The sequence below is a fragment of the Haliotis asinina genome, chromosome 1, assembly GCF_037392515.1.
Source record: "Haliotis asinina isolate JCU_RB_2024 chromosome 1, JCU_Hal_asi_v2, whole genome shotgun sequence".
Taxonomy (NCBI): Eukaryota; Metazoa; Mollusca; class Gastropoda; order Lepetellida; family Haliotidae; genus Haliotis; species Haliotis asinina.
The window spans coordinates 42,100,509-42,110,561 of NC_090280.1; positions in this window are offsets into that span (position 1 = coordinate 42,100,509).

Below are 10,053 nucleotides of genomic sequence, written 5' to 3' on the forward strand. Positions count from 1 at the left end.
CACTCAGATGACAGCCGCTATCTTCTAAGACATTGTCACTTTGTTCATGATTAGATAATAGATAGACGGTGTGCGTGTGTGTCATATTGCTGCCATATAACACCGACTGAAAAAGACATCTGATTAAAAATAAACTAATATTGTTTATTGTGCAAATACGTTGTCGTAGTCCCAGCATGTGATGTTTCTTCTAAAAACCGTCGCAATACACGAGAGTGTTGAACCGGTGAGTGTAAGTGTCAAACTGTCATCAGAAATGGACCCATGAATGTCCGGGGTAGAACTGATCTTCAGAAACTCATGCTTGTCGTAAGAGGGATCGGGACTAGAGGGATCGGGTGGTCAGGCTCGCTGACTTGGTTGAATCATGTAATCGGTTCCCACTAGCGTAGATCGATGCTCATGTTGTTGATCAATGTACTGTCAACTCAAGACTCGACCTTTACAAACCTGGGGCGGTGGGGTAGCCTAGTGGTTAAATCGTTCGCCCGTCACGCCGAAGACCCGGGCTCGATTCCCCACATGGGTACAATGTGTGAGGCCCATTTTCTGGTGTCCCCCGCCGTGATATTGCTGGAATATTGCTAAAAGCGGCGTAAAACCAAAATCACTCACTCACTCACTAACTCACTTTTACAAACCACCGTCATACAGCTGCAATATTGCTGAGTGCGGCTTCAAACTAAACGAGCTCATTCATAAGAAACATATTGTACCCATGAGGGGAATCAAACCCGGGTTTGACGAGCGAACGCATTAACCACCAGACTACCTACTGCACCTACTACACGTAATCCGTGATAATCGAGTTGTTACTTTGCCTTCGACAAATGAATGAGTGTTGAGCAAAATTCTCCCATTGTTCCATATTTTACATGTGCTCAGACATGCGTTGGTCGAGTTCAAACTTCAGTTTCTTGCGAGAAGCGCATCCTAATCATGGTCGTCCTTATGCCTTGAAGACTTTAGACAGATTAACATAAAAAGAAGAAGTGAAAAGCCAATCCATAAACCTGTTTTCAGTCCACGAACAAGTCTCACAAACACAACATGCTTCCAAGGTGCAAGGCCAGAAGCTTGAACAAAGGCGAATTTTAAGGTGCCACTCATGATAACGAATATGAGCTTGTTTTAACTTGCCAAGTCTACCTCTCTCAGCTGGTAAAACCTGACTCAAAGACCAAGCCGTTTAGTGTTTATCTTTACAGAGATATGGCTCATTTCTAAGTTTATGTTATACCGTTTACCTTTTAAGGATAAACGTGTGTCTTAGTGTCGCTGTTTTAGGCCACATTAAGACAGAGATGAAAAATTAGGTCATACGGATTAGAGTTATCTCCCCTTGGTCGCTCTTGACAAATATGGCGGCGAAAGGAATAAGCAGACGTCTACGTCAAAGACAAATAATAAATATCGACGGATCAAAATTCAGTTCTTACAGGTAAGTAAGCTTTAACAGCGTACGTTTGGTCTTAAATGATGTTTTACTCTGATATAAGCATTATTTGGTAAATAAAGTTAATAAAGATTTCACGTGCACGTTGCAAACTCACCAGTGACGCCTGAATAATATGTACCCCATGAAACTTAGTACAGTAATTTATTTATTTATTTATTTATTTATTTATTTATTTATTTATTTATTTATTTATTTATTTATTTATTTATTTATTTATTTATTTATTTATTTATTTATTTATTTGGTGATGACAGCTACATAAACCTTATGAAAAGCAACGGCACTCGTGAACGGCCACCTCCTCGTGGTGGGTGCTGGGTAACGTTAAGAACCGTTCAACCCGTTGTGGCCACGGGGGGATATTTGGTTCACCAACCCGTTTGCCGTGGGTTGCGGTCCTGTGTCGATGGAGAAGGGGATCCAGGTGGTTGAGGGCCTGGAACCATGTCTCTGTTGCCCAACACACCACTTCGGTCCTGACTTCACCTAGACGGGTGGTTGAATGGGCCGGGTTCAACCAGTCGGCTGGTCATGCCAAGCCCTGTGTATCCATATTTTGATACACAATTTCGGACACTTCAGAGATGTGAGATGTTTTGTGAGATGACTTGGCTTAAAATATGTATTTGAATTTGAAATTATTCACAATTTCTCGTCAGTCTCGAGCTCAGTCCGAAGGAATTGAAAAACAAAATGTCAAATCCAAATCTAAAGCAAAACCAGAGGCTACTAAACCAAATGGAACTCCGACGGGGTTCAGATAATAAGACAAAATTACATAATAGATATGGTTCAATGGAAGAAATGGGAATGTGTGATAACACCCATCCCAGGGTACATAGCTTGTCGCCCTCAAAGAAAGTGCGGGGTAGATCCCCAATCAACCCACCCAAAGGGTAATGGTTTCAAGAAATATAGTACAGTGGAACTGTAGGGGATTAAAGACAAATTTTAATGAATTACATCTTTTAGTTCAAGACCTGGCACCATCAGTATTCTGTCTGCAGGAAACGTATTTGAAACAGACAGATAATTTTAATCTACGTAATTTCGATGCATATCATTCTTTCTCACCTCCGGGTGACAGGGCCACTGGCGGATCTTCAATCCTTGTTAAGCAGAATGTTATTCGTGGCCTGCTAACACTTAAAACTAATCTTCAAGCCCTAGCAGTGAGACTCACTCTTCATATTGCCTTTACAATATGCCCGCTGTATATTCCTTCTTTCACACATCACCTATCTGATCTTCAAGCTCCCGATGATCAACGTCCGAAACCCTGCACTATAATGGGTAATCTTAATGGCCATAATCCACTCTGGGGTGGTACAAATACCAACACTAAAGGTAAAACACGGGAAGATTTTATCTCCAATATTGATTTGTGTATATACAATGATGGTTCGAGTACTCTCCTGCATCCTGCAACGGGCACCTACTCTTCTCTAGATTTGTCTCTTGCAGACTCTACTGTACTTAATGAATTTGAATGGTCAGTCCACAATGACCTTTGTGGAAGTGATCGCTTTCCAACGATACTGTCAGAAACTTCTCCAACTGATTCTCCATCTCACACACGATGGAACTTTTCCAAACCAGATTGGTCCTTATTTCAAACCTTATGCACATCTAGACTCGAATGTTTCTTGGATATTACTGATCCTATCCGTTTTCTGACGCCTTAAACATAATTGCTGATGAGTATATACCAAGGTCCTCTACAGCTCCACATATATGGAAGCCATGGTTTACTGCAGACTGTAAAATGCTAGGAAAGCAAGGAAAAAGGCAGAGAAATATTTTCGTCATCACCCAACTGTCCATAACTTAAATAAATTTCAAATACTAAATGCGAAGGCGCGTGGTACCTTCATGCAAAACAAACGGCAATCCTGGAGAAACTATATTTCCAAAAGTAATTCACGGACGCCTATGTCCAAAGTGTGGAACATGATTCAGAGAGTAAAAGGCAAACGCTTAAAATCGGCTGTCCACCATCTTAAAGATGGTGAGAATTTAATTACGGTTAAATGTAAAATTGCAAATAAAACTGGCGAAACCCTTGCCAAAACTTCTTCATCATCAAATTATGTCCCTGGGTTTCAGAGATATCAGAAACAACAGGAAAAGACAAAACTTAATTTTGAATCGTAAAACGGTGAAGATTATAATGAAGTCTTTTCATTACATGAGTTATATACTGCTCTTGAGCAAGCTCATGACACTGCAACGAGTGATGATAATACATGTATACATTACCAGTTACTGAAACACGTACCTGAGCCATGTCTGGTCCCACTTTTAGACATATTTGATAAAATATGGACGTCTGGAACGTTTCCTCCTTTATGGCGTAATGCCATTGTAGTCCCAATACCAAAACCTGGCAGGGATCATACAGGTCCGTCGAATTACAGACCGATATCTCTCACTAGCTCTGTCTGTAAAACCATGGAACGTATGGTGAATAATAGACTAACTTGGTATCTTGAAACCAATAACCTGATCACAAATATTCAGTGTGGTGTCAGGAAAAATCGAAGTACCATTGATCATTTGGTACGTTTAGAATCCTTCGTTAAAAATGCTATAGTAAATAAACAACACAAAGTTTTGAATGATTCAATCGATGGATCACTTTTTGTGGATGTTTTTAATGTTTCCTGTCTTGTTAAAAATATGCTTAATATTAAACGGCAACTACAGTTGTGTTTAAATAAAATAAATAAATATTGTCTTGAAAACGGCTTTCAATTTTCTAAATCCAAAACAAATTGTATACATTTTTGTAGAAATTATAAGCCGCATAAGGACCCTGAACTATCTTTAAATTGCACTCCCATCAAAGTTGTCAAGGAGTCCAGGTTCTTGGGTTTAATTTTTGATTCTCATTTCACGTTCTTACCTCATATTAAATCCCTTAACGCTAAATGCCTGAAGGCACTAGATTTGTTGAAGGTTGTTTCCAACTCAAAATGAGGAGGGGATCAAGCTTCCTTCTTACACCTATATCGATCACTAGTCAAAATCGTTCAAAACTCGAATATGGCTCCATCATATATGGTAGAACCTGCAAAAGCTTCTTGATTCTGTCCACAACAAGGTTTAAGACTTAGTCTTGGGTCTTCCAGAACTTCACCTATTGACAGTCTTTACGTTGAGGCCGATGAACCATCTCTTACACAACGTCATATAAAATTATCCTTACAATACATTACTAAATTATACTCGAATGAATCTAACCCTTCTTATAATTGAGTGTTCAATCCACTTTATGAGGATTTGTAAAACAAGAAGTCTTCTCTTGTTGAACCTCTAGGGCACAGAATTAAACGCTTTTTTTCTTCGGCCGGCATTGAGCTGGAAAACATAGCTCCCTCCCGTCTTCTTTCTTCTCCTCCTTGGCAGCTGGTTAGGCCACAAGTTGACCTAACATTAACTTCATTTACAAAATCAGAAACTAATGAATTACAATATAAAGAAGAATACAATCAATTAAAAATATAGCAATAACAAACCCTTATTTACAGATGGTTCGAAGGACGGTGGTGCAATAGCTTGTGCCACTGTCATTGGATCGAGAATTCCAGCTCTATTTTTACAGCAGAAGCGAACTCCATATTAACAGCTCTTAAACATATTCAAAGACACCCTAAACATAAACAGTATATAATCTATTCCGACTCTCTTTCTTGCCTTCAAGCTATTAAAAATTTGTCTTGTAAACATCCACTTTTAATATTACATTATTGAAATGTATAATGATCTTTTGTTGGTTACCCAGCCACGTAGGCATTACAGGGAATACACTGGCTGATCTTGCTGCCAAGGCAGCACTCAACAAATCTGTGACTCCACTTCTTATTCCTTACTCAGACTATAAAACTGCTATTGGATCTTATCGTGATCTGATGCAAAAGAAGTGGGACACCGAATTAGGTATCAATAAATTACATGAGATAAAACCTTCAGTGGTTATACCCACTTGGGTTATCAGTCCGGATTTGAAGAGGTCACCCTACGACGATACCGTATTGCCCATACGAGGTATACACATGCAAACCTGTTGAAAGGTGAAGATCCTCCGTTTTGTATCCCTTTTGATCACAGAATCACGGTCAAGCATATCCTGCTTGACTGTGTTGAATTTTTCCATCATAAGGGATAACTATTTCAATGTAAAAACTGTTAAGAATCCTTTTACAAACGTTAGTTCTCATTTAATTATTGTTTTTTTTAAAAAAGAAATTGATCTCATGACTGAATTTTGATTATTATGTTCTGTAGATAGTTCCATTTTGATTATTGGTAGTTTACATTAGTAACTTGAATTGTTAATAGCTGTACCCTTAAAGGGGGTTGAAGTATTGTAAAATTATTGTCCTCCTGAGAGGGTACGGAAGTCCAAAACTTTCAAGTCTATGTGAACTCGGCAGGCGTTTTAAACGCAGTACTCTTGTTGTTTTAATTTTGGCTAACTTTTCCTACAATCGCCAGCAGCTGAAGGGATGGTGTAAATCCAGCTGGGGTCCATGTTGATAGCAAAGGTACTGTAAGACCCCATGGAACCTGGTATGGTGATCTACCTTCTGTTGTTGGCGATCTGTAGCCTGTTTTTATATTGCATTGTCTAAGTAGTGATAGTAGTTTTAACTTTCCATGCTAGTTTTAATTCAAATTGTGATGTTCTAGTTGTTTTACTGTCCTTCGTTGACAGATTTTATAATGTACATATGGTCTTTTTCATTGTTGAATGTTCTCGTCACGATATGGCTGAAATACTGCCGATGTGTTAAATGTTAACTCACTCACTATGAAAAACAACGCGTAAAGGCATGAAACCTGTTTATTGGTTTTAAAGAAATTATACATGATTTATTCTTAAGGGTAACAAATTGCATGAACACCGGTTATGTTATATTTGCAGTTTTCCGTAAAAAGACGGTTTCAATATTTATGTTAGCGGTAGAGCTGTGACGATATATCGTAGTATCGATCATCGTGATACTTTGTCGGACAATAAATACATCGATACTTTTTTCCGTACCGTGAGAGGTATCGTTGACCTTAAAAGTGTTAATTTTTCATTCCTTTCAAACAGACTAGGGTTATTTTTTAATTTACACTGTTACTTGATACCTAAACAGTTTTAAAGAAAATAACTAAGGAGCATATCGTGCTCCTCCTTTGAGCACCAAGCCCTCAGTTCCTCACTAATTAAACCAACCTGCTGGTTCAGGAAGGTTGACGACACCTTTGTCATTCTGCCCCAAGCTAACGACCCCTCCGCTCTCCTTCAGCACCTTAACCAGCAACACCCCCGCATTCAGTTCACGTTTGAGACTGAAAGCAACTCACAACTCCCCTTCCTTGACGTTCTCGTCACCCGCACCACTGACAACACCATCCAAACCTCTGTCTATCGTAAACCCACTCACACTGACCAATACCTTTACTTCGACTCAAACCACTCACTCCGAACTAAAACAGGCATCATCTCTACCCTCACCCGCCGTGCCCTAAACCTATCCTCTGTCTCTCCTCAACCCGAACTAAACCATCTCAAGCATGTCTTCACTCAACTAAACAACTACCCTCCCCAACTTGTTAACCGTGTCATTAACTCCACTGTCAACCCACCTCCCAAACCCACTACTACCAAGCCTGATCCCGCTCCCATACGCATCTCACTACCATACACCGGCAAAACATCACACCACATCAGTCGCCTACTCAAGCAACAAGCAGGCATTGACACCTACTTTACAACAGGAACACCCCTCAAAACAATCATTAAGGCCAACGGTAGGAAACACAGTACACAACAACAACACCCTAAAGGCGTCATCTACAACATCAGCTGCAGCTGCGGCAGCAACTACATTGGGGAAACATCCAGACCACTCAACATACGCATCAAAGAACACAAAACCTCCACAAACAAAGGTGACACAAAATCAGCCATTTCGGAACACATCACCAAATTTCCTGACCACAACATCAACTGGGACACTGTCACAACACTTGCTAGCAACAAACATGACTTCAAACAACGCAAACTTGCTGAAGCAGTACAAATCCGCAGACACAACCCAACAATCAACAGGGATCAAGGCGTCTTTGTCTCTCCGGCATTCAACTGCATCATTAACACTAATTAATCAATCCACTCTGGCCCCCAGTCTCAATTTATCCACTCAACTCACCCTGGCTTCCACCAATTAATCCACTCATCTCACTCTGGCTTCTGTCAACTCACCCGCTGGCTTCAGTCCTTAATCAGCTTACCTCAACACTTCTCTAATGTATTGTTACCTCAAATAGTTATTGTTAATCCTGTTATTGTTGTATTGTCATCACATGCTCATCTCTGCTGTATATATATTGTACTCCCCCTGCCATTCCCCACACGCTTGAAAACGCTATAAGAATCTATACCGAAACGTCGCTACCCTGCAATAAAGAAGTTGATCATCCATAAAAATTCTTGTCATTTTTATCTCAGCAACTTCTAGAATGCCTCTCAAACAGCATATCGTGATATGAATCGAATCATATCATATCGTTCCAAGATATCGCGATAAGTATCGTATCGTGAATTTTCTGTATCGTCATACCTATAGTTACCTGTGGTAATTAAAATATTGCATTAGGTAGCTGGAGAATTCATCTCCCTAGACTATCGCGCAGTGGAAACACTGTGTACAGCTGGCCTGGGGGAACGAAGTTTGTGAGCACGAAAGTCTAAGTGGAGCTGATTCAGTGCTACTGAAGAGGTTGTTAAGATTTTATTCGTGATGTTTGACGGTTGAAAATATCGATGAACATGGGAAATGATTAGTTGTTTATTTTAAGCTAATAACTGTAAACGTCACGTAAAGTGCATCGGAATAACATGCATCATCAGACGTTACGGCCTTTGGTAACGGACATGTGAGCAACATGCATAAAGGGACGTAACTCTGTCACAAACAATTTTCAGTTGTATAAGTGTCCCGATATGTGAATCTGTCAATAAAAAGTAAACATGCGTTCAAGCCAATGAGATTTTTTATAATGATGATGAAAAAGTAGTTTGAAATTCAATCAATCTTAAATGGACAGATAGAGAAACAATAGCACTTCCTTTGACCAGTTGATGTGATGACAGACACGACCAAGGGGGAAGACCAGTTAAGGCTACAAATGCCATATAGAGTAATTAATGAAAGAGATCACAGAGTGGTACCGGATGACGGACAGGGCAATGTGCAATGCGATAGCAATGAGGAATAAGAGTGAAGATTAACGTCATAACTGCTTTAATGTTTCCCATGGTTTGGCTAGAAACATGGTTTGGTCTTTAGACATATTTCAACGATGACTGTCCTGAATCAGTCGCTATGACAGTAACACAAATGAATTGAGTTTACCTTTTGTGAAGTGTACTTATGCGGCCCCAACTAATCACACACTTTGTGTGAGTGAATATAGTTTTACGACACTGTTTGGAACATTCCAGCAATATCACGGCGGGGGACACAAGAAATGGGCTTCAGACATTGTAGCCATGTCTGGCATCGAGCCCGGGTCTTCGGCGTGACATCAGAACGCTTTAACCACTTGGCTACCCCAACGCTTCTCACACTATTCGAAGATACATCAAGCGTGTTTGTACCAATGTATACTGGCTTCTTTCACTGGCATTTCGAAGTCAAAAAGAGCAGTATGGAACAAACTTTATGCGTAACATCTTTTTTATTTTGTGAGTGCGACATTTCGATACAGATTCTTGTACCGTTGTCAATCATGAAATGTCTGTTTGGTTCAAAACAGAGCTTCACATAAGTTAAAGGTCCAATATCAAATACAACTAAGTAAAGTATAACCTTAAGTAGTAGGAAAGGAAATCCTTGTTTTGTTATCACAAAAATAAAAGTTGAAATGCATTGCAATTGTGAGTCTTACTCATAAACTGCTATTAAAAACAAATATATACAAACTGATTCCGAAAAAAGTCTTAAATAGGCTTAATTTCTGAAAAAAAAGAATTAAAGTCAGATATGGGACACTGGAATGATTTAACTCTTGAAGTTGGTGAGTAGAAATAAGAAAACAACTTAATGGATAAGAATTTGTTGATTACTGTTTCCATGGAAACCTAATTTTGCTGCAGTGATTGCAACCAAGCGATGCACGATGCATGCTGTATGCATGGTGTTCTCAGCATGTCCCGTCAGCGATTCCGTAGAATTTACACCATGCCATTCATATGCTTCATGGTGGAATTAAAAGCAAAGGACAAATATCACCACATTACTCGTAACTACCTATGATGTTCTAGTCAATCATCCTGACACGGGACATTTGAGAGACGAAATATGAAAATTTCACATTCAGTTTAAATCACCTCAAATTATGGCTTCCAAAATTCATATGATCTATAGACACCACGGATACGTCCAAATCCGATTCATGAACAAGATTTCGGGAATTGTGTCCCCTCAGTTCCATGTGGCCAGGAATCAATTTTCCGTAACATCAATTTCATAATAAATCAAAACATTTCTGTCACTATAGAGCGTCTCAGTGTTTTGAATACGTGTCCGCTTTTC